At 45.7% G+C, this 23,864-nt stretch overlaps 1 protein-coding gene and 1 long non-coding RNA gene across 6 annotated transcripts in view; one reads left to right on the plus strand and one right to left on the minus strand.

Annotated features, from left to right (window-relative positions):
• The window catches only part of LOC147575684 (uncharacterized), a 43,916-nt gene extending 26,685 nt beyond the window's left edge, over window positions 1-17,231 (minus strand). Inside the window, exon 1 of the long non-coding RNA XR_015242645.1 lies at window positions 16,774-17,231. This is a non-coding gene — a long non-coding RNA (uncharacterized LOC147575684). The remainder of the gene's footprint in view (window positions 1-16,773) is intronic.
• Window positions 15,919-23,864, plus strand: part of SOCS6 (suppressor of cytokine signaling 6) — a 39,120-nt gene continuing 31,174 nt past the window's right edge. For 2 of the 5 annotated variants that reach the window (XM_086683213.1, XM_086683211.1), the window contains exons 1-2: window positions 15,919-16,137; window positions 21,471-21,646. The gene's annotated coding sequence lies outside the window, so the exon portion shown is untranslated. Of the gene's footprint in view, window positions 16,138-18,537; window positions 20,160-21,470; window positions 21,647-23,331; window positions 23,499-23,864 lie in introns of those variants that run through there. The other 3 variants (XM_086683214.1, XM_086683212.1, XM_086683215.1) reach the window with 3 other exon arrangements.

Below are 23,864 nucleotides of genomic sequence, written 5' to 3' on the forward strand. Positions count from 1 at the left end.
ACTGTGGAAGGTTAGATGTTAATTTCAGATGACTTTCTTATGAATTTATTTATTTCTCTCCCTTTCTCTCACCCCATTGGAACAAATTCTATTAATTACAAATTTAGCTCTGGCTCAGGAAATTACTGACCATGCTTTTCATTTACTTGTAGTGAGCTCTTCAGGACTATAAAATTAGCAGGATAGAACATTGTCCTGGTTCTGTGCCAATTACTTTTAAAATAAACATCTTTTAGCTAAAATGAACATTGTGCCTATTTATGTATTTGATTTAGAAAATGATTTTTAAAATTAGAAGAAATTCTTGGCTTAGTTTCTGTAATGGTCTAACATTACTCAAGTCCATTATCGTCTTTAGATTGATGAGTTCCATTGTGGATGACATTTAATTAAATAAGATAATGCATATCTTATTAATATGAATGTTCTTATTTATCTCTTAAGAGGGAGTTTGCATACTAAAGGAAGTCACATTTTAATGGCTACGTTAAATAATATTTTTCAGGTTGGAGAGTATAAAAGGCTTTTGAAGTATAACTGATTTTCAAATATTTATTGTGTTATATGCAGTTAATTTCACAAACTCATATATATTAAGATTCTACTTTTTGTTCTATTCCTTTTTGAAATAAATGAAACATCTTGTGGTTCTTAGATATGTTGGTTATGTTTATCATACTTATCTTTATGAAAATAAACTTTTTCTCTTTTCTCATATAAAAATATTCAGGTACAATCCACAATCTCACACGATCCATAAAGCAAAGGCATTCCTAGGAAAGAAAATTCTGACATAATTTGTTCTGAATGTTATTACTTAGTGTCATGCCACATTTTCTATATGAGATGGGTATCAGACAATGAGTAAACCCCCTGCGGTAGAGTTGTAACTGTTCAGAATAAATTCCAAAATAAGAAAGAAAATAGGAATGTAACTACTTCTAAAACATAAAAAAAAAAAAGGAGACTAATTAGGACTTTTTGTTTCAAACACAACACAAAGGACATGTGTGACATAATAATGAGTTTCAAATATGTGAAAAGGATTCTATAAGGAGAATATTGAAACTTGTCTGTATTTGCAATGAAAGTCACAATCAGAAATGAGCTCATGTGGAGGGAGTTTTACTGGCCCATTAAAAGGTCTTTACCTTCCACCTGATAAAACACTAGAATAACAGCAGGTTGCTTACTCATAGTTTAATAGAAGGGTAGATAACACCTATTTTCTGACCATTTTACACATTCATAAACCAAAGAGAACAAGAGAGAGAGAGAGAGAAGAATGGCATTACTATGGATAAGCAAAATGCACAGGTCATTTACAACTTATAAGTTAATGATTTTTCAAGTATTGTCAGAAAACCTAGTAACTATCATAAAACAGCTCAAGCAATAACAAAAATAGCTAACTTGAATTTCATTTCAATTTCCAAATCTTAGCCTCTGTGAGGATGCGAATGGCCTCAAAGCAGGCATCCGGATTGACATTAATTAGTTAATTATGTCTCGAAGGGAATACCATTCCACAGTGTTATTTCTAACATATTTTAGAAGGTAATGAGGCTCTGAAATTATAGTTGAAATGGCATTAATAAAAAAGAAAGTAACAGAAAGTGTTTTAACATGTAGGGGAGATAAAAGGGAAGCTAAATAGGGAAGAGAAGACTATGGGAGTATAAATATGTGAGGGTTTTACTAGAGATACAACACCACTATGTATAGTCTGTATTATACCAGTATGGATATATCGTAAAGGCTCGACCATATGCCATCATGGGAACTTGGTTAGGTGGGCTCTGTAAGGTTGTAGTCTTTCTCTCTGGTGTTTGGTCTTCAGGCTGCAGGGCAACAGGCGGGAAGGGAAGGCCATGAAACACGTCAGGGAAGCTGGAACTCAGAAACAGGAGCTGGAACCCACAAGACAGACTGGAACCTGGTCAGTGTCCTTTAGGGGAAGCTGGCACTTTTCACCTCTGAGCTACACACGCACCGGGCCCACACGTCAGAGAGGAGGATGTGGGGTAGTGTCCAGACCAGCAAGGTGAACGGCAGGCAAATGACACAAAATGAACGAGCTGCCACACACCTGTGCCTCTCCGCTGCTCTCCTGAGCATAAGAACATTATAACCGCAATTTCACTTCCCCTTTTCCAACGTCTTTGCAGCGCCCCACCCCCCTGCCCCGACTAGAAATAAACAGGGACGGGAATTCTGAGAAATGTTGTCCTGCCTAGCCAAGTTAGCATATTGCCAGGCCACCGGAGTATGCTTAGGGATTATCCAGAAAATGAAATGACAGCCTGGTTCTAAAGTGTGGGCTCCAATGAAACTCCTCCAAGCTACAAACCTGAATTGCATCCACTTGCGTGGTACGCAAAAAAAAAAAAAAAGACGTGCTGCTTCAATCAGTGTTGGCAGAAACAGAAGCAGACCCAAAGGGTTTAACCAAAAAAAAAAAAAAAAAAGTTTAAGAAAGGGACAGTATATAGAGTGGTGAACAGAGTTAAGGACTACCAAGGAATAAGGACACCCAGGAACCAGCAACGGCAGGGAGCCAATGCCCCCCACAGTCGCCTGAAGAGGCAAGTGGGGGGAACAAGCCCCCCTGGGAGACAGAAGAGGCTAAGAAGCATCTCAGGGAACCTAGTTCCCCGGGAAGAGGCAGGCTCTGTCTAAACTGCGGCGGAGGGAGCACCCTGGATTCTCTCTGCTCTGCGTCTCCACTCACAGGCGGTGTCCCCACTTTGCGGGACCTGCCAGGACACCAGTGGGTCGAGGAAGCCGCAGCAAAGCCGTCACGGAGGGCAGCCTCTTGGGACATGGCACGGAGCACGGAAGGGTGGAGGAGGAATTTCCATGGAAAACAGAGTAAGTGGCACAAGCCATCACTCTAAAATGACCTCTTTCATAAGCAGTGTATACCTTAAATGACTTTTGCTGACCCTCCTGAAGAAGTTACCAATCAGAACTGTGTAAATATTACCAAGGGTGACAAATTTCTGGCAAATACAGAAAAACCTTGGATTGCAAGTAAGTTGTGTGAGGATTCCACAAGACGAGCAAACATTTCTGGTAAGTTTTTTTTTACTCGATAAACGAGCCATGTCTTGCAATGCGAGTAGTACCCATCGCCAAATGTCACGTGATCATCACTAAGCCCAGGGTTCTTGAAATTTGCCTTGATATACGAGTGCTTTGTATTACAAGCGTGTTTCCAAGACAAATCATGCTCGCGATCCAAGGTTTTACTACTAAGTGACCCAAAAGGTAGATGTTCCTAAGGGTCTTTCTACCTATCGCGGTGTGCTTTACTTGCTGTTTCGGCTCGTGCTCCCTCAGGCACCAGGACACTTGCAGAGCAAGTGCTGATGCTCACAGTGACCCCCACTCCTCTTGGTGTGTATACATTTCACCAACTGTTGGATCCCTGCGCTCCTAATCTCCCCACCCCCCCAGCATCAGGCCAGCAAGCCTAGCATGCATTGTGGAGAAATCGAGACAGCCCTCTCCCACGCAAGGGTAGCAGAGCTTCACTGAGGGGCTCACAATGATTCTGGAACAAGGGAAGTTCGACAGAGCAGAAGTAAATTGTTAAGGCACGTTGTGGCCCTTTCCCCAGAAATGCTCTAGGACAACCTGTGGGCCAAGGTAGGAAAAATCTTCTATTTAGATCTATCCTTTTCTGCTTCCTCAACTTTTTTGTAATGTGTGTGTGGCTGGCCTGTCTTCAACCTATCTGAAAGTTAAGCCTCTTTCTCTGTACCACCTGGAAATAAAGACTTAAATACCCCCCAGCCATTTGTTGGGAATAAAATGTTTATCCCGCAGCCACTCAATACTTCAGCAGCGACTCAGCTGAGAGATACTATATTTATGGCGAGAACCTGTCAGGGACCCGCTGAGCACTGCGGAAGGGAGGGCTGACTGCTGGGATTGCTATTGTCCGCAGTTTTCAAACAAAACTGAACCTGAAAACAATCAATGACAGAAGGAAATCTGAATCATACTGATGTTTCCTTAATAGCTCCCTAGGTCTTTGGTTGCTTTCTCTTTCCAAGGTAAATCCTGGAGTTGTCAGTTTTCCTGAGTTCACGCACACTCAGCAACATTTTAAAGGGAGGATCTGTTTAGAAAACTGTTTCAAAGGACAAAGGATTGCAGTTAATTATAAATAATTGCTTATTTTTAATACATGTTGGTTTGCTATTGTAATAAACTATACACTATATGCCAATGAAAATGTAATATTTATTTATTTATTAAAGTTTATTTATTTGGGGGGAGGGGCAGAGAGAGAGAGGGAGACAGAGAATCCGAAATGCGGGATTAGTTATTATTAGTTAATGCGGGGCTCGAACCCTCAAACCTTGAGATCATGACGTGAACTGAAGTCAGATGCTTACCTGACTGAGCCACCCAGGTGCCCCAGAAATGTAATATTTAAATAGGGATTATTGATGGACATTCATTTACTTCCCTATACAACGGAGAATTGTTCTTTTGCCAAGGGCTTTTCCTAAACTGGTATACAGACTACTCTATTTCTGGGTCTCACTTGAAGTCATACTTTTTCATGGTGACAACCAAGGGGTAATAAAGGGAGAGGGCAAAAGATGCATAGGTGGCTGACTTAGCATTTATCGTGTGATCGTTGTTAATTTATAGTTAAAAGTTAACTCTACCTTCCCAACTCCCCTTGGCTGAAAGTTTAGGGATAAGATAGCATCGAGAACGGTTTGCTCTCCCCACCCTTTTTCCATGTAATTACATAGTTTCTTCTTTGCAGAATACAGTTACCATGGACATAGCACGGTGATTATTCTGATGTCAACGGTAAAGGGAAAACGGAAGGACAGATCACACCAAGGATATGGTTAGGACATGCAGCTTCTTTTCATGAGGATGTAAGGTTAAAAGATTAAGCAGTTTATATATTTTGAAACTTCACAAGTGTATGTTAAATGCAATTATTTTTTTAAACTAGTACTTTGGGGGCGCCTGGTTTGCTCAGTCAGTTTAATGTCCATCTCTTGGTTTCGGCTCAGGTCACAATCTCCAGGTTTCATGGGTTTGAGCCCCATGTCAGGTTCTGCACTGGCAGTGCAAAGCCTGCTTAGGATTCTCCCCTGCTCTCTTTCTATCCCTCCCCACTTGCGCTGTCTCTGTCTCTCTCAAAGTAAATAAACTTAAAAAAAGAGTCTATTCAAAATTCTGAAAAATTAGATACTAAACACATGGACGGGGCACCTGGGTACCTCAGGTAACCTCTGACCCTGGATTTTGGCTCAGGTCATGATCTCACGACTTTGTGAGTTCGAGCCTGGTATCAGGCTCTGCGCTGACAGCACAGAGCCTGCTTGGGGTTCTCCCTCTCCCTCTTCTCTGCCCCCCCCCCACATATATACATATGCTCTCTGTCTCTGTGTCTCTCGAAATCAGTAAACAAACATTAAAAAAATAATAAACATGTGGACAAAAATACGTGGGCGTATTCACGTACCTGTCGGCCACCTAGAAGTCCCATCCTTCCCCATGCTGAACATCACACCTCACTCTCCTTAAGTGGTAGACGCATAGCGGGTAATGGTGAAGGAGGTGTGCTAACTCAGGTGATGTGAGTTCAAATCCTGATTTTGTCACTTTTAGCTGCATGACACCAGCAAGTTTTTAAGCTCTCTGTGCCTCATTTTCCTTATTTGTAAAATGGGACGTATTAGTTACCTACTACTGCAGAACAGATTACCCCAGATTTAAAACAAACACATATCATCTCCATTTCTTTGGCCAAGAACTCAGAAACAGTTTAGTTGGGTGGGTCTGGCTTGGGGTCTCTTCTGACTCTGAAGGCAAGACATGGGTTAGGCTGTGGTCATTTAAAAGCTGATCTGGGGCTAGGGTTTCCAAGATGGCTCACTCACACGTGGTTCGTGTGGCTGGTGGGAGGCCTCAGTTCCCGCCCACCCAGGCTTCTTTGTGGGCTGCTTAGGTCTCCTCACAAGACGGTGATGGCTTACCAAGAATCCCCCCACTTAGTGATTTTCCATCCACTGACCCTCTTACCAGCTGTCTTTACCGTTTTCAGAGTGAAGCTGGTCTCTCTCCCCTGCTACAATAGTCTACCACAAGAAAATCTCCCTTGCCGTCTTAATAAGAATCAGAATTATGTTTTTTTCATTAGCACCCTCTGGGGCAGGGTCCTTTGTCTGTTACCGAGTCCCAGCTCTGGCCCACAGGTCCACAAAGCCCACAGGTGGCTCCCTTATCCTTGGCCTGCACCCCTCCCCCCACCGGGGTGCTTTGTTCTGCTGCTGGGTGATAGCAGCTCTAATCAGTCCATATTCTTCATCATTTTCCTGTGTGAACTTGACCTCAGGCCCTTGAGAACGCAAACACCAAGACCATAGGTGATCTCTCTGGGTTTCTTGAAGCTTGCCATGATTTGGCTCAAAATGGGGGGAGGAAGCATCTCCTTTTCTCTCTCTTTGAAGGGCGGGACACACAGCCTCTTCTTTTGTACCGGGAGCTAGGGTGGTTGGTGAATTCAAGCGAATTCAGGCAAAACAGGTTTGGAGCCTCTCCTTTTACAAGTCCAGCATCAATCAGCACTTACCATAAGGTGAGGGGACTTAGCACCTGTTGTTCCCAACCTCCACCAAAATGCTGAACCCAAGAGCCATTAAAAGGGATCCTGGTGGGAAAGCACTCACTGCAAACATTTTTACTCTTCTTTTAGAGAGAGTGCTTTCTGACCTCAAGTCCTTTGACCAGCCACTGCTAAGATGGGACACGAGATAGGAAGTTTTATACATGCCAAAGGGATGTTCTTACTGTATGCAGCAAGATGTTTGCATCACCACTATTTTTCCCAGCACAGGTCTCACAGTTTTCAAATATTCTGCTGTTAATTGAAAAGAGGAAAATTACTTCTGTGTAAATTATGATTGGTATAAATTCTATACTAACCCTTGACTGGCAGCCTCATGCATCACTACTTACATTCTGCATGCTTGTCTTGGGTCGTTCGCTAAGTGATATAACACCTACAGTTCCAGTGTCTGCCCCTTGAAGTATTTTCTCTGAGGCACATCTTTCAGCACATGTAAGGTATTTTGTAACCCGTGACTAGTTTCCTTCTCAAGAATAGTAAATTCGAAGACAACTACCCTAAAGTAATTGTCGCCAATGCAGCAGTTCCTAACTTTTGAAGGTGGTCAGTATTTGCCACCCCAAACTATGCCACTTTGGCGTCTTGATGGATGCTTTTGAGCTGAAGGTAATTGGAAATGGCAGACACAGGAAGACCTCTTGGCCCTCCTTTCTGCCTAAAAGCAGCGCATATATTTCCCCCCATAAAGGTGACGTATAGTCCTATTGGTAGAGAATAGAGATCCTATTCTCCCCAGGAGGATCAGAGAGGCAGGGAGATAAGAGGAAATGAGATGAGATGAGTCCGTGTAAGAAACCTTACTCTTGATTACCATGTATTTCCTAGTCCTTTTCTCCTAACTTACTGTCCTGGAGCCCAGTCCCCTCATTCTCTGTCTATACTTCTCTACAATTTATTGCCCCCCCTTTTTAAGGTTTATTTATTTTGAGAGAAAGAGAGCACGAGTGGGGGAAGGGCAGAGAGAGAGAGAGAGGGAATCCCAAGTAGGCTCTGTGCTGTCAGTGTGGAGGACGATGCAGGCCTGGTTCCCACTAACTGTAAGAGCATGTCCCGAGCTGAAGAGTCGGACGCTTAACCGACTGAGCCACCCAGGTGCCCCATCCTTTTCTTTTTTTTTTTTTTTTTTTTTTCTTCCAACGTTTATTTATTTTTGGGACAGAGAGAGACAGAGCATGAACGGGGGAGGGGCAGAGAGAGAGGGAGACACAGAATCGGAAACAGGCTCCAGGCTCTGAGCCATCAGCCCAGAGCCCGACGCGGGGCTCGAACTCACGGACCGCGAGATCGTGACCTGGCTGAAGTCGGACGCCTAACCGACTGCGCCACCCAGGCGCCCCCCCATCCTTTTCTTAATAGCATACACAAACCCCCAACTCTAACTGCTTCTTTGGGTTTTTACTTCTTTTCCATGAAGTCCCTACGCCCATAAAAATATTAATGTCAATAAAAAAAATTCATATGCCTTTTCACCTGTTTTTCTGTCTTTTGTCAGTTTAATCTGCAGGATTATAATTTAAAAGGTCAGAGAAGTTCTCTTTCTATGCTTTGGATTCATATCCTTTGGAAAATAACAGTGAGGAAAGAAAAGGTCTGGTAAGGAGTTAGGCTTTTACTGAGGGGGTTCAGGACATCCCCCCCCCAAATATGGCACCTTAACATACTGAATATTTGGAAGCTGAAGGAATTTGAGAAGTGGCACCTGCAGGAAGGAGTTTCTGAGCTTCGCCAGCCCGAAGCAGGTCATAAAACAGGGGAAAGACTTTCTGACTTAACATCTCAGGCAGGTCAGGGGTGTCCTCCCTATATCCCGAGGCAAGGAGCTCATCTGTCGTCTCCAAAGATAAAGAGACACCAAGAGGAATCTGAACACCCTGCTACTCTTCAGTCAACCTATTTGTCTTATCATATCTTGCCACCACTTTCCACTCTCCTTCATACATGGAAACACTCAGGTTGAACCATTCTTCGGGTCTTCATTTCCTTAGGAAGACCCCCATGGTACATGAGCATTGATATTAAATAAATTCGCTTTGCTTGTTTGCTTAAAGGGAGCCAGAATAGCCCAAATTCAAGGGGAGGAGGGTCTCAAGGAACTTTCGGATGTTTTTTACAATCACCAAAAACTCCTTGCTCTTGATCTTAACTTAACTCACCTGTTAAACTCCTGAGGTCATCCAAATCCATCCAGTTCACGTTCATGACCTCTACCCCAGTCCAAACTCACCCCTTTCCTGGGCTCCTACTCTCCTTTCCAACCCTGTCCTGTGGAAATCTGTTCTCCAAGATCTGTGTAAACCCAACACTCTTAGAATAAAACTAAAACTCCTTACCTACAAGGCCTGACATGATTTGCGACCACCCCCCCACCCATGTCTCCCGCCCTAACCATGCCACCTTCATTTCCTGCCTACCCGTTAACTCTTCACCATGCTCTAGCCCTACCCGTCTTCCTTCTTCCTCAAGTAGCCAAATTCTCTCACACCTCAGAGATTGTCCCAGAAGGCTTCCCTGCCTGGGTCTTCACACTGTTTTCTCAACCTTATCTTTCAAGTTTCAGAGCAAAGATGACTTCCTCAAGGAGGCCCTCTTGGATTGACTCCTACAAGAGCGGCAAGCCCTCCCCCAGTTACTATCTGTCTCATGATCCTGTTTATTTCCTTTGCAGCACATTTGTAATCTAGACTTTTCTGTCCATTTGCTTATTTAGTGTCAATTCTTCCCTACTCTCTCTTCCCCCATTCCCACTAAATTAATCCCTTTAAGGGTGCTTTAACTTCCTCATTCCTTATCCACCACACCAAGAACTATGCCTAGAATATGGTGGATGCTCAATTGACATTTGCTAAAATATCCCCTGCACCTAAAACTAGCCTGGAACCTAACATATGTCCTGGAACATAGATGCTCAGTAAATATTTGTTGACTCCTGAACGAGCGGAAGCTGCAGTCTGGATCCGTGCATCTCACCAGTCACATGATCCGGCCTCTGCCTTCTTGAATGAGAGAACACTGGAAATTTCCTGTAATCGTTCCTAGGGCTGCTCTACCAAAGTATCGCCAACGGGGTGACTTAAAACAGCAGGGATTTGTTCTCTCACAGCTCAGGAGGCCTTAAGTCTGAAGTCAAGGTGTTGGCAGGGACACACAACCTCCAAAGGCTCCAGGGCAGAATCCGTCCTTGCTTCTCACACCTTCTGGTGGTCATCAAGAATTGTGGGCATTCCTTGGATTGTACTGCAGGACTCCATTCTCTGCCCTCATCTTTGCCTGGCATTCTCCCCGTGTGTTTTTGTCCAGATTTCTCTCAGACAAGGATCTGCCCGTGGAATAGGGCCCACTCTAATCCAGTATGAGCTCATTTTAAATGGATTACATCGGCAGAGACTATTTTCAAATAAAGTCGCATTCACAGGGACGGGGGTTAGGACTTCAGCATATCTTTTGGGGAATACAATTCAACCCACAGCAGTACCTAACACAATATTTATACTGGCAGCTCCAAAGGGAAATTTTCCTTTCAACTTTGACTTTTCTCTGACCTCTGCTTTGGTTTCCCTGCTTAGATTGGAAGCCAGCCCTGAGTCTAGGCAATTCACTTAACCAAGGCTCGGGTTCCCTCTGGGCCCTCCAAAGTCCTTCCCCCTGGAAGCCAAGACCCGATATGTTCACTCAACCCTGTGGTTCCCAAGTGCTATTCGTTCCTAAGGAGCCTACCACTGATACACTAGAATAGTTTTCACCTGACATCTAGCCTATTGGATCGCTAGAAAGATTTAATATTCATTCTAGTTGTATAATTTAATTGCATTACAAGCTGTTTTGGTTGGGTAGAGGAGATAGTCTGGGAATCTAATGACCATTTACAACATTGCATCTTTCCTTAGAAACATTGAATTGTAAGTTAAATATATAATCTAAATAACAAATAAACTCTTACAATGTAATTGCATAGGTAAATTGGGGAACACCTAAATATAAAAAGTTAAAAATGATGCAAGAATCAAATAATATGATAGTAATATATGGGTCACAGGGTAATAAATTACTGATGACCCCTAAAAGTGCTATTGGTTCTAAGAAGGTATTTGTATTTTAATACCTCGAAACCTAAAGGAACAAAATTCTAATATAGAATATTAGTTGATGCCCTAGGAGGTACAGTATTCCTTTTTTTTTTTTATGATGTGTTAGGACTTTCTAATGCATTAGAATCATAAACATAGTTATAAATTTACTTTTCCGTAAATGCTGGCCCTAGCTTTTGAATCCAGTGACCAAACAACTCACTCTGTCTTGCCATAGAAAAGGGACTCTCTAAGAGATGGGTTTCTGCACAGCTATCAATGTCACTGGGAGGGGAAGCCGTAATGGCAGTTCAAGACTACCTTGAACTGGGCCATAGGAGTTCTGGCTCTCTGCCCACTGTAGGGAAGAATTCTAACACATTCTTCCATTGTTGGCTTAATGGGGGGTGAGGATTATATACTGGGTTATTCTCTACAATAGAACATAGCTCCTAAATTTCCAGGAGAGGCAAATACATGCCATTGATTCCTCATAATAATGGGTATTTGCTAGATTTTTTTTTTTTTTTTTGCACTAAATCCACAGGGTTATTTTACATCGTGAAAGCTTCCTAAGCAGTCAGAAGGGCCCTGGATCCTGGAAGTGGAGTAGGTAGGAAAGAGTGAGGTATTTCTTCAAACTGTCTACAGATAGGAATCTTTGACCTGAAACAGAGAATAATGTGAAGCTAAGCTGGATGTACCATGGACTCATTCTATGGGAACAACGTTTTGCTGGAGAGCCACCTTTGTGAGTAAACAGGTGTCCCCATACCTTCTGCCAGGTCTTAAAAATCCTCAAAGCTCATTGTTCTGGTAACATTCCTTTGACTTCAGCATGCTCCCGGCTAGCAGAATCTAGCTGCTCATTAAAATTGCACAGACATTTTTCAGGAAAGCAAGTATTTGTCACTTCCCAAAGGAAAAACCAGCCACTCTTCAAAGAAGTGGATCTTAAAAAGGGTTTTGGAAGTCCATTTATCATGGGGCCATTCTCAAATAGATGGAGAGAGGAATGGAATATTCCTATTTATTTATCCAACATTTCTTAAATCCCTACTGTGTGAAAAATCTTCATTCAAGGCATTAGTAGCATAGTGCAAATATGAACAGGACAAAGCATCTGCATTCAAAGGAGGAGAGAGAATTGTTGCAACTTAGGGGAAAGTGTGAAGGGTGACTCTAAAAGAGGTTGAACCCAAGGTAGGGTTTCTTAATAGGATGACATCACTTGTGATTGGGCAGATCTGAACCTTGCCTGATGATAAGATTTTCAACAAAGAATCAGAAAGTACGGGCAGGCGGAATGGAAGAACATTCTAGGAACAGAGAAAAGCATGAGTTCAGGCATAGGGCGGAGCCTACCTGGAGAAGCAGTTACCCAGTGTGGCCTATCGAGGTGTGATATGAGGAAGTGGACTGTGAGGCTGGAGAAGCAGGTTGGGTTCAGCTCTCAAAGAGCTTTGACACCAGGTGCCTGAGTCACTATTTTATCTAGCAGGAGGAAGGCAGGGTGAACACAGAACTTATTATCTGCGTTGGAACGATTTTGACACGACAAATGGCACTCTAAACATTTGTGGCAGAACAACAGTCATAAGCTGGGTACTGGTCCGGGCAAACTGGGTCCTATGGTCACACTAGTAACTGGGAGAATCTGCACACAGGTGCTTGACTTGGAAGGAGAGTTCCAGAGAGCAGAGGACACATCACGTGGCAAGTAGGCCTATTCATTCCCCGTGGCTACAACCACAAAATACCACAAACTGGATGCTTAACACAACAGACATATATTCTCTCACGATTCTGAGACCTTGAAGGACAAAATCAAGGTGTTGGTAAGGCCATGCTTCCTCTGAAGGCTCTAGGGGAGGATCCTTTCTGGCCTCTTCCTAGCTTCTGGTGGCTGTCTGTCCTGCTATCCTTGCAGTTCCTTGGCTTGTGGATGTATCCCTGCAACCCCTGCCTTCCTAGTGTGCTTGCTCCCTGTGTGTCTTTATGGGGTCTTTCACTGCGTGTCTGCCCCGTGTCTCTTCTCTCATAAAGAAATCAATGACATCAGATTAAGGTACCTCGTACCAATTTAACTACATCTGCAAAGACACAATATCCAAACAAAGTCACATTCTGAGGTTCTGGGAAGGACACGAACCTTTGGGGGACACTCTTCAACACAGCAGAAGTACCAGAGAAGGAACATGTATGAGTAGAGGATAGCTCAGGATCCTCAAAGACAGGAAGGTGGGAGGCAGCAGAGGGCAGTGCATGGGAAGGGGAAAGGGAAGTGGAGGGTGTGGAGTTTTGCTAATTCGGGCAGCTTCCCCCAGGGGCCTGGAGGGTGGAAAGCTGCCAGCGTACCCCATCCTGCTTCCACCCAATTTTCTCAAGTCTCGGCTCTTTCCCCCCGCCCCCCCCCCCCCGCCACCTTTCTGGAAGGAGGGAAGACGTTTATTTAATACTAAAATTCAAACCAGACTTTAAAGAGATGGCATGCAGTTCAAGTCATGACTCAGCTGCTTTTAACTTTGTCATCTTGGACGAGTCATATGACCTCTGAGTCTGTTTCCTCCTCCATAAAATGAGGATATTGTTGATGACCAATAAAGGTCTTTCTGGCTCTAGAAGCTGCAACTTTAGGAGGAAAGGTGGAACTATGCTCCCCTAAAGGGACAGCTTCAATAGGACCCTCGGCCGTCACCATCTTTTAGCAAGTATTTTTATCTAATGACACAGCGTTTTTAGTTGCAAACAACAGAATTTGGTTGTCTGGAGCAAAATAGAAGGCTGTCAGGGGCTAGCACTAGGAACAATCTGGTCCAGTACCCTACTAGGGTGTGTCCAACCCCCTTCCCCTCCCAGGCACCCTCCCCGTTTGCATCGCTTCCTCCAGGGTTAGGGTCTAATCAGCAGTCTCAGTGCGGAGTGTGCTTCTCAGCTGTGCTGGGGATAAGCCAGGATAAGATTTCCCCCAAAGGGAGATTAGGTTGCTGATAAAAGGAAGGGCTGGATGAGAACACGTGTCTATAGCCAAGAAGCATTTGGAATTCAGCCAAGCACGAAGATGTTAATAGATCTTAATTTTAATATTTAGCCACTAGTAACTCCACCCTAACGTTGTTGCTCTATTACTAATATGATTATCACTATTATTTTAATCTAGTGGTTAAGAGCTCACATTCTGGAGTCAGAGAGACCTAAGTCTGAATTTTAGCTCTGCCCCATGGCAGCTGTGTGACTTTGGGAACGTTATTTACTACTAACATACAAGAAGTCTCGGTTTTCTCACCTGTAATGTGGAAATGAAAATACTGACCTTACAGATAATGGTTAAAATTAGAGGAGATTATATATTTAAAAGCGCTTCGTGCAATGCTGGTCTCATAAAATATACATTACCTAGTAATGATAATCCTCTGGACCAGGCACCAAATTAAGTGGATTTTGTGCATTATTTCATGTAATCCTCACAGCTATCCGACATAGTTAATATCAAAACTGACTCCCTACCCTGCTTCTTTACAAGTAGAAACTGAAGTTACAACTGAGAACCTTGGTTAAGGTCACACAACTATATGAACTGTCAAAGCCAAGGATGCTGGCCAGCTGACAGACTCAGAAGCCCAGGGTTTGACCCTATCTGCTGGAGGAGCCAGCACGGTGCTATGCTAGCTCAGGGCTCACCAGGCCCTTTGCACACCCAACTGCTAGCGATTTCTTTAGATCAGATGATAGACACTAATCTATCCTTATGAGGCAGCTTAAAGCAAGAGAGGGTGGAGTTGAAAAGTTTGCTTTTCTTATCATTACTTGTTATTACTGCTAACTTCTCTGACCATTCTATTTAGTCTGCATTCACTGTAATGAGTTATTTGAGAATGGAGTGGCATTTAGATCAGGATGACCATAATGGTACAGGTTTATGCACAAATTCAAGTAAGAACCGAAGATGATAACAAGGATCTCGCGAATCACACACAACAAACGACACCAACCTTCCATGTATTGTTTAATCATAAAAACCGACTGAATCACTTGCTAATCCAATGTTTACATTATTAATCTACACTTTGTTCAAATGAGTGAGTATTGTGATATTTATAGAAATTAAGATCAACTATTTGAACTTGAACTGGATGCTTTATTGAGATACAATTGAGATATAAATTAATGCTGGAACATTAAGACTTTCTTCCCTAGCCTCATGTTTCTTTTTTTTTTAAAGGTCCCATTTCAGAAACACAACTTTTAAAGTCAACAATAATCCTTAAGCTACATTTTAAAGATACCCATCTTTAATCGCTTTTCATCACAAGAGAAATGAACATTTTTCTGTAGCTTCTCATTGGCAAAAAACCAAATTTGCTGTGACTGCTATACATAAGGGCGCGTTCAGCCACTTTCCAAAGAAATGAGTCAAGTTACCAACGTGCAATTTGACATGACACTACCCTGAGATTCAGCGGCACAAACAACAGCGAATGAACTATGGTGCAAAACACTAAAAGGACTAAATGGAAAAGTAGACGGCTTGAAACAAGCAATAAGTTTTCTTCTAGCAAGCACATCTCACGATTAAGCTAGAGAAGGCGAGGGGAAGGGCTTCCCCACAGGGGCCCTGCTCCGGCTCGCTTGCTCCGGCTGTCCTCGGTCCCTGCCCGCCCGCGGAGACCTCCAGGCCGGGGTCGCCGCGCCAGGTGGGCGCACCCTGGCCGCGCGGAGGCCGCCGCCCCGCCGCAGGGGCAAGGGGAGGACCGGCGCCCGAGGGCCCAGAAGATTTTTCTCCTCCGCGCGAGCCAGGGCCACCCGAGGAGGGGAGGCAGCGAGGAAGAACGAGCACGGAAGGGGCGGCTGGACCAGCCCGCACGGGCAGTGGGGCTCCGGGCTGGACGCAGCTCGGACCCCCGAGTCCAGCCGCCGAACGCCCCTCTCTGACCCACAGCACCCCCGCCCCCACGACCCCCGCACGCTCCCAGACCCGGCGCGCCCCCGGCCCTCAGACGCCCCGCACACGCCCTTCGGCCCGGAGCGGCCCCCGACCTCCCCGTCACCCAGGCGCCCGCGCGCCCCCGCTCCCCCCCTTCCCCGACGCCCGCGCCCCCGCGCGTCCCCGCCCCCCGCGCGCCCCCGCCCCCGGCGCCCGGACGCCCCCCGCCCGGCCCGCCCCCAGCGCCGGGAAGCCCGCCTGCGCCGCGGGCCGAGTGGAGGGCGCGGGGCGGCCTCCGCTCGGCTCCTCCGCTGCCGCTCCGCGCACGGGCCCAGGCGCCGCCGCGCGCCCCTCCTGGAGGAGGAGGAGGAGGAGGAGGAGGAGGAGGAAGGAGGCGGGAGGAGGAGTTGCGGGAGAGGAGGGACGAGCGCGGCAGTCGCGCCGGCGCCGGGCGAGGAAGCGGAGCGGGCCGCCGCCGGGTGAGCGTCTGCGGAGCCGAGTCGGAGGCTGGGTCTGGGCTTTGCTTTCCGCTCCCTCTTCTCCGTAACCCGGGGGACTGGCCGCGGGGGGGCTGCTGCTCCCCTCGGGGCGGCGGGGGCGGATGCGGCGCTCGCCGGGATGGGGAGGCCGTCCGGCGCGCCTGCAGCGCGGGGTCCCGGCCGGCGCGAGGCCCCGGCCGCCTCGGCGGGTCCGCGGGCGGGGGGCCGGCGGGGAGCGGCGTCCGGGAAGCCGGGCCGGGCGGCGGGGAGGCCGGGGCCGGGGAGGGCCGAGGCCTGCTTCCGCCGGGCGCCGGCCCGACCCCTCGGCCTCCCCCTGTCCGCGGCGCGCCGGGCCGGGCCTCCGCCTTTGTTGCCCGCAGCCCCGCCGGGGAGAGGCCGGGGCTCGGCGAGGCCCGGGGCGGCGGCGCGGGGCCTGCGCGGCTCGCACCCCGCCGCTCGGCCCCGCGCGGCCCGGCCCCGGCCGCCGGCCCCCCGGCCGCGGTCCAGGGGCCGCAGGGCGGGCTCGGGAGGGCCCAGGCCGCGTCGGGGCCGCCGCCGCCCCCGCCCGCCGGGAGGTCGCGCGGGGCCCCCCGTGTGCGCAGCGCGTGACGGGGCCGCCGGATAGGATTCACTTACGCGGATGTGGGGGCTGTGGAATTCGAAACTGCCCCTGGCGCCGAGACAGGCCTTAATTTTCAATTTGCTTCAGGAGTTGGCAACTTCAGGGGCACCATTGTGGCTCGTTAGGTAGCACAACTATTGACGTTTCTCGGTGGCAGGTCCTGGCACAGAACTTGGAATGTGTGCAGCAGGCCGGCTGCCAACTTCGCGTTCAGTCGGAATGGGAAACGCGGGGCTCCCGCCCCCACCTTGTGGGATCAGGGGCCAGGTGGGAATATGTGGCGAAACCCAGGCTTCCGGTAGTGAGACCGAGAACGTTTGCATTCGGTTCAGCGAGTGTTTCTTGAGCGTCCACCCTGGGGAGCGCAACGTGCTACTTTGTGTGAGGACGCAGGACGTACTAGTCCCAATAAGATTGTGAATGAGACACCAAATCCGTTTTTAATTGCCTGTGTTTCTTGGAATACAGCTCTGTTTTGTAATCAGACAAAAGTAAACTGCCGTCTACTTCGAGATGAAGTATCCGAGGTGTTCTCAACCGTAGTAAGCATAAATAGATCTTGACTTAAAAAAAAAAAAAAACAAACAACCGACAAAGAACGACGTGGAATCCACTTAGCTGATTTGAATGAATGAATTTTAAATGGAGTAGTTAGTGCTATGGAGAGTCAGCGCTGTTTAGAAACATCAGGGATGTTGTTCACCAGGTTTCACAGAAAAAAACCACGAGAAGGTGGCCTGTGAGACACCTCTTTTCCTGTGTGCTTTCTAATTTTCTCATGCTGCATCACCGAGTGTGAATGCTGTAACTTTCAGGATCTGTCGCTGTTCTAAACACAGTGCGTGGCCCCAACCCCTGATACTGTCCTTAACGTTTTCTGCCTTTGGGGAAGCTGGCTCGCTGATCCTGCGCTTGATAACCTTTCTCAGAAGAACTTGGGGTTTGGCAAGTGCTGTCCACGGTGTGATCTGGTTAAGGATGAACCCTTAACCCCTTTTAGGTCTCCATTTGGCATCTCTTTTGAAATACTTTTTCCTTTTATTATCATCTGTAAGTGCCTTCTAAATCGGTGGGGGTACCTCGCACTGCCCCTCTCCTCTTCTTTTGGTGGGAAGATAGGGCAGGCCTTAACATGGCCTCCGAGGGAGCCAGGGGCACACCCTGGGATGTCACGTGGCACCCTCCCGAGGCAGCACCTTGCAGGGAGTGGCAGAGAAAGGGTTTGGGTGCCCTTGACCTGGGCCGTAGCCGACTTGGGCTGTGCCATGACCTCAGAGGAAAAGCCCTGCAGTACTCACTGGATTCCTCCTCACTTTGCCATCCTGGGTGTTCCTTTTAACAGCCGCCTTTTTGGGGAACAGAAGCAAGAGTCTGCTTAAGACTGTCTTGTTATGTAACGTCATTCCTCAGAGAAAGCCGGTAGCTTTCTCCATTGTGGTGAGTTTTCGGGAAACTTTTATGTTACTAACGGTGGGTATCTTTGATTTTGCTCATAGGAGTAATTGTGTGATCTTAAAAAGTCACGGTATCGTCTGAAAAAAGGAAACGTTAGGTCCATTTCTGAATCTGTGGCAATTACTGTTGTCTCACAAATATGCAGTCATGTGAAATGGGTTGATACACGAATATGTTGCGTATGAGGTCAGATACCCCATGTTGTTTATAATATAGTACGACTAATGGATGTGTGTGCATCTCTTTTAATGCGTAATAAAGTTAGGTAGATAAGTAACAACCTAAGCTATGATCACCTCTGCTGTTCTGTGCGTTGTGTCTTTTTTTTTTTTTTTGTTAAGTTCATTTATTTTGAGGGAGAGAGAGCATACGCGAGGGAGGGGCAGAGAGAGAGAGAGAGAATCCCAGTCAGGCTCCTTCGTCTTGTCAGCACAGAGCCCAATGGAGGGCTCGATCTCATGGACTGTGAGGTCATGACCTGAGCTGAAACCAAGAGTCGGGCCATAACCGACCGACTGAGCCACCCAGGTGCCCCTGTTTGTTGCATCTTTTATGGGAAGCAAAGATTATCTATTTCAGTTCTTGGTCCTCATCCCTAATCTTTTTCCAGTTTTGGAAATGGCACATCTGTGGTGCCTGAGTACTTTTGTGACATTACTCCTTTTACAAGGGAGAAATTTATAGTACTAGTGTATGGCATAAAAAGGGGGAACTTTCTTGTGTGACTAGATTGATCGAAAGAGTTCGGGCAGTAAAGGCGAAAGAGCAGTGGGGACATGTTTTAAATTGTATTGGCAGTGAAACTGTCATTAATGTTTTTGTGGTTTGTTACTCTGTACAGTGTGTTTCACTCATGAGCAGTGAAGGCTTTAGGACTAAGGGCACATTTGGTTTGGGTCTTTGATGATCCACAACAAACCTTAGGTTTTACTTAGTTGGAACAATCATATTAGGTGGCTGTTGGTCTTGTTGATGTTTCAAGAACAGACGTACTCAGATAAAGTCATTTAAGATTTCAATCTTCATGTTGCAACCGAGGACCTTTTGGAGGTGTTTGCTCTTTAGTATGCATTACTAGCCTTGTGACCTTGAATACATTTTATGTCTCCTCTGAGTCTTATTCCTTCTGTGGGTCTAATGTGAGGATAATAAATCCACCTGACAGTTGTTGTGAATATATATTTTGTTTAAAGTACAATCCAAACTCTCCGTCTTGGGCTATAAGATTTCCGCCTAGTTCTTCAGCTCATCTTGAACCCCCTTCTGTGTCTGACCAAATAGTTATACTCTGTCCTTTATATTCCCTAACGTTGCAGGCTGCTTCTGGCTTCCTCATCTTACGTGGTAGTTCTGTTTGCCTAGCATGTTCCTCCTGTGGTTGGTTCATTCTCAGACCTTAACGCCAGGTTCACCGCATCAGGGAAGTCTTTACTGTTCCTTACAGCTACTTCAGTAGTCCTGTCTAATCAGGTCTTATCAGTTTGTGTGTTTTCTCATAACGTTTATTTCAGTCTGTAACTATTTTGTTTATTTGTTTTGGTCTTTCTCCACATGTAAGTCCCACATGGGCCAGCCGTGGCCTGTGGTTCTTCTGTCTCTCCCTAACACAACCCGTGGGGACATGGACAAAAAGTGATTATAGTTTTTACATTGGTATCTACACATCAAAGGCAAGGATGTGCTGTAGATCATAGAAATCTGGTGTTTTTTTTGTGTGTTGCTTATTTATCCCCATCTGAGCTGATCTTAGCTAAATGAATCACAGCACTAATAATGCCAAAGTTTTTATAACTACGTGGCCCAAGTAGCCTCACACCATGAGAATTGCTTTTTTTTTTTTTAAAGTAAGCTCTATGCCCAACATGGCAAGCAGCTCAGTAGCTGCTCCTAAGACTCACCAACCCCAAGATCAAGAGTTGCATGCTCTACCGACTGAGCCTGCCAGGTACTCCAAGAACTGTCTTTTTTTTTTTTTTTTTTTTTTAATGTTTATTCTGAGAGAGAGAGAGTGTGTGAGTGGGGGAGGAGCAGAGAGAGAGGGAGACACAAAATCCAAAGCAGGCTCCAGGCTCTGAGCTGTCAGCACAGAGCCCCATGCAGGGCTCAATCTCATGGACTGTGAGATCATGACCTGAGCTGAAGTCGGACGCTTAGCCGACTGAGCCACCCAGGTGCCCCCAAGAACCTTCTTTACCTGTAGAGCAGGCATCCCAATAACAACAGCATTCACTCATGTGTCCAACTGGCTGATCACAAAGACTGGGCATCTAGCCTTGAATTTCAGCTCTGAATTTATAGGGAAGGTTTTTATTTTAGTTTTAAACTTTTATTTAAAGTTTATTTACTTAGTTTGAGAGAGAGAGGGTGAGAATGAGTGGGGGAGGGGCAGAGAGGGAGAGAGGGAATCCCAAGCAGACTCTGTGCTGATGCAGGGCCCAGTCCCACGAACCACGAAATCAGGACCTGAGCTGAAATCCAGTCAGACACTTAACTGACTGAGGCACCCAGTGCTCCACTCCCCTTTTCTAAAGTTTATTTATTTTGAGAGAGAGAGAAGGAAGGGCAGAGAGAGGAAGAGAGAGAATCCTAAGCAGGTTCCGCACTGTCAGCACAGAGCCAGATGCGGAGCTTGAACTCACAAACCTTGAGATCATGACCTGAGCTGAGATCAAGAGTCAGAAGCTCAACCCGCTGAGTCACCCAGGTGCCCCTATAGGGGAGGTTTTTAAAATAAATCTGTCTTATTTGCCTTATCTGTAAAATTGTAATAGTGCCTTTCTCAGCATTGGTGTGAAAATTAAATGAGAAATGCATGTAAATGAATGGGTTCAGTGCCTTGAATATAATGAGTGCTAATAGTAATAATTAGTTTAAAATACACCGTGATTAGTTAAAAGGAGTATTCTGGGTAATCAGTAACCTTTATGGAAGACTTGGTTTTTCTTGTTAAGGAAGCCCTGTGTGGGGAAAGGGCGTAAGACCAAAGGGACAAGAGAAATGAAAGTAAAAGAGGAAAGACGAGACAAGCCCACAGAAGTTTAAATGGTGCCAGCTGCAGAATTGTAAGGGTTACAAACGTGAGCAGCCACTGAGCTGCCTGGCACTGGGTCAGCGCAGTCAGTCGGAGGGAGCCGGAGAACGCAGAGGTTCCGTGCGCTTGCAAAGCCCCAGGCTCTTGTGTTTCTGCTGTTTTAATCTTTTTTAAATCACTGTTAACAACCATCACACTGAAATGTTTTCTTAAAATTATTAAAAGGGCATCACACTTGGAGACTATGTTTGGGGAGCGGTGGCTGTGCCGTTGTCCTTGGGAGCAGACTGTTGAGTAGTAGAGAAGAAAGAAGGAAGAAAAGACGGAATATCTCTGAAGGCCTGGGAGACAAACCGTTAATCCTGAAGACGTCACTATGCCATCCTGAAATTTTCCCGCAGGTAAATTTGGTCATCTTAAGGGGCATCAGTCTACATAGAGCACTTGAGTGACAGCATGAGATCATATTTAATACACACACTTGTGCTTAGGGTTTCCCTTTTAAGAGAACGAAAAGAATATATGGTTCCTATTAGAAGAGATTTCCATCAAAAACAATTTTAAGAGTTGAATGTTACTCTTTGGAACTATTTAGAAAAGGTGTGTTCATCAAGGACCCTAGATGGCCTGCTCTTTGGCACTCCTGCTGGTGGTTTTTTCAGTGATTGGTGTTATTCTGGATACACCAGTAACACCGGATGGTTGAAGCAACAGGGCTGATATGCCTGTAGCGTAAGGTGAATTCTCATTGGTAGACTTGTTACTTTGTATGACTTTCCTTTTGTGAATTTTGTTTTGGTGTTTATAGTAATGAGATGTTTCTTATTAAGGCTTAATTTTGGTTTTAAAGGAAATATCTTCATTCTGTGACAATAGTCGTTTTCATCTGTTGACATTGCTTTTGAAAGTGACAACCATATACTTAGGGAGTAACATTATTACCAAATATCAGAGTGTCAGAATGTGTAAGCGTGTAACATACATGGAATTGTATTAGGATTTTAGTAGTTTTGTATATTTGCGGAATTACTGCATTTTGTTGTTTTTTTTTTTTAAGTTTATTTATTTTGAGAGAGAGCGCACACATGTGCACGAGTGGGGAAGGGGCAGAGAGAGAAGGAGAGAGAGGATCCCAAGCAGGCCCCACATTGTCAGTGCAGAGCCCGATGCGGGGCTTGAACTCACAGATCATGAAATCATCCCTGAGCCGAGATCAAGAGTCAGACGCTTAACCCACTGAACTACCCAGGCACCCCTGCATTTTAGAATTAGAAGGAACCTTCTGATTATTGGTCAGCTTCATCTTTATACAGATGATGAGGAGACTGAGACTAATAGCAGTTAACTAATCTGCTCCAAGTCATGGACCACATTTCTAGCAGATTTCAGGAAGGATGGAGTCTGATGTCGGTGACTCTTCTCATGGTTGATGCAGGATGTTTTCATTTACTCTTAGGTGGTGGGGAGTTTGGATTGTGTCTTTGTGGATGATGTCACAGTTGAGCTGGCTCTTGGAAGGTGACCTTTGTTTGGGAGGAGCCCTGGGTGGCAGGGACGTTATCTCAAACAGGGTCAACAGCAGGAGCTATAACATCAACGTAGAGATTCTTTTCTCCCTTTCCTAAGCAAGGTTACCTGTGTTCTGTTTCTTAGTTTGCTTCCTTGATTTGATGGAGCTCATTCTTCTAATAACTTCCTGAGAAAGGAGATGGGGGAGGTGTGTTTTTTAATGACCTCGTGGGAGACCATGTATGTTTCACATACTCTGACTTCCAGTCTGGCCGCATACACAATTCTGGGTGACGAGTTTAGTCAGGATGGAATGGGTGCTGCTGCAGTGACAGATGAACTCTGGGGTTCGCGTGTGTAAATACAGGCTGCTGCTTACTTTCCCCGCGTCCGCACTGGGCCTGGGGCTCCTCTGCCATTTTCCTTTGGACCCAGTCTACTTTCGCCTGCAGTTCCCCGTTGATCACCCGGCTCTGAGGCACCACAGCAGATGCAAAGGGGAGCCGATGGGTCATATGCTGCGCTGAAATGTTTGGCCCAGAAGTGACACATGTCACTTTTCTCACACATTTACCAGAACCAGTCACATGGCCCTGCAAGGGTGCTGAGAAGTGTGGAGGTGCGCAAGAAGTCACTGGCTGTAAATGTGCGCCGTACTGAAAATAAATGTTCCCTGGGAATTTTGAAGACATTGCACCACCAGCTTCTGGTGTTACTGAGTTAGTTGCTGTTTCCCAATCGTTTGTATGTATTTTTTTTTCCTCTTTTTTGGGGAACTTTTGGTACCTTCTTATTATCTCCTCTCCTTCTAAATTTTAAAATTTCATTACGGTGTGCCTGATTATATTGTCTTTTCTTCTTTGGCTGTACAGAGCATCGCATGGATACTTTCAGTCTGTAAGCTTGTGTTTTCGGTTATGGGAAAATTTTTTAAATTTCTTTTATGATTTCTTCCCTTTCGTTTCCTTCTCTTGACTGAAGCTCTTCTTCATCAGATGTTGGACTTCCAGGATCGGTATATTGATTTTCTTAGTTTTTGCCTCAATTTTTTAAGCCAGAATAAAAATGACAACAGCAAACATAGATCTTTGGGCCTTCCTTAATTGTTAG

This window comes from Puma concolor, chromosome D3 (assembly GCF_028749965.1).
Source record: "Puma concolor isolate L17-30 chromosome D3, mPumCon1.1.hap2, whole genome shotgun sequence".
NCBI classification, from domain to species: domain Eukaryota; kingdom Metazoa; phylum Chordata; class Mammalia; order Carnivora; family Felidae; genus Puma; species Puma concolor.